Source organism: Actinia tenebrosa, unplaced genomic scaffold (assembly GCF_029948245.1).
Source record: "Actinia tenebrosa isolate PJP-AT-01 unplaced genomic scaffold, QUT_ActTen_1.0 PGA_scaffold6__47_contigs__length_16458017, whole genome shotgun sequence".
In the NCBI taxonomy this organism is placed as follows: Eukaryota; Metazoa; Cnidaria; class Anthozoa; order Actiniaria; family Actiniidae; genus Actinia; species Actinia tenebrosa.
In genome coordinates, this window is record NW_028292583.1 from 5,873,084 (window position 1) to 5,874,996 (window position 1,913).

Sequence of the window (1,913 nt, forward strand, 5' to 3'; positions counted from 1 at the left end):
TCTTGTCAAGGTGTACGCGTCAACCGAACCTGCGTTAATGGCAATACAATCAATTTATTTATTGTCATTGTTAAAACGTTTTGAGCCTAGAGAGTTGAATATCGTAAAAACTTGTTTTTTCTTGTCTATGAGTAGTCTGTGAGTCCACTCCACTCCACTATGTCCTCGTAATAAAGTGGGCTTTTGGGCTAGCTCCCTTAGCTAATTTTTTAAGTTTTGTCGTAACACTTTGCGGGGAGGGGGAAGAGGGAATGAAAAAATAAAACCCCCGCACTTAGGAGGGTCCCAATGGGGTCAGTAGTTAACTGACAATTGGCTCAAACAAAAAGTAAACCGACAAAATTATTAGTATTATTTAATTCTTTTGGTTAGTATTGTGGCCAGCGCTCGTAAAATAGACCGCCGTTTTCTTAAGGTGCGTGCGCGTCCAATTTGACGGGCCACAAAACTGAAAAACGCAAATCAGTAAAATTGAGAAGCCAGTCTTATATTTAAAGAGGAGAATAATCGATTCGATAATTTTTTTATTGAAAATGTAATAGAAATGTATGATAATTCTCATTATAAAGCTCCTGTTCTGGTGTAGTCTCCCTCGCATCCGTTTTTAGTGTCGGTCGTCACGCAACGCTCGAGAGAGCGTTGCGTGACGACCGACACTAAAAACGGATGCGAGGGAGACTAGTTCTGGTATCGTGGCCCGTCAAGTCCCTTAAATTTGGATGCGCACGCAACCTTGAGAAAACGGTCTTTTCCCTGGATGTGAAATAGTCATGGTCTAATGGAGTTCACATCCAGTGAAAGGACCTTTTAGATTATGAAAAAGGTCCTTTCAATGGATGTGAAATAGTCATGGTCTAATGGAGTTCACATCCAGTGAAAGGACCTTTTGGATTACATATTCAACTGGATAGTAAACATGCGTTGACATCCCGCCTCGATATCATTACGAATTACTGCATATCAGATCTAACTTCTTCAACTTTTTTTGAAACCAAAGTAATCTCCTGTGAGTCTGCCTTGAAGCGCAGTTACAAGTGGCATATTTGTTCCAACATTTCCAACAGTTCCAACATTTGATGATTTGACAGTCCAAATTGGCCTTCGATTTCGTACTGGCATACCACTTCTAGTTCTCGATCTTGGACAGAAGCGATCATCTTATCTGTAGGATCGCATATTCATTTCATTACCACGACGTATTCATACAAGTCATTTTTAAAGCTTTACAAAGTTTTAAATGTCGAGTGTCTTTCACCTGATAGGAACGTGTCTTACACAGATATCTAAAAAAATCAAAAAATAAATAAATAAATAAATAAAATAAAAAAAGAGAGAGAGAGAGAGAGAGAGAAAATTTGGGGAAATAAAATAGAAAACAAAAGAAAACAAAAGAAAATAATAATGACAATAATGAATAAAAGAATTGAAAACGAAAATAACCAAAAATATTTTAATGAAACTGGAAAAAAAAAAGAAGATATTTTTTGAAAAAAAAAGAGAAAAAAACACTTGAAGAAAAAAAAAGAAAGAAAGAAAATTTACAAATAGAAAAAACAAAGAGAAAAAGAAAAAATAAAGGAAAAAAAGGAAAAATTTATAACAATGTCTAGAATAACACTATGGCTTCAATGGGCCACCATACAGATCTTTCAGCTTGCGCTTTTTTTCTAGGAAATTTTGTCTTTTTAGTGAACCATCAAAAAAATTACTTGAACAGTGTTGGGAACAAGCCAGTCAAGCAAAAAATGAAATAAAAAAATTGTATGATACACAGGATACGATGCTTTTGTCTGATAGCCTGTGTGTCTACTCCCTCTCCACGTGGACGTCAATGTCGGGCTCCCTGTGGTTATATAGTTTGACCTAGTTCACAGGGCCCTATCCACATATCCACATTGAGACGAAGGCCCTAG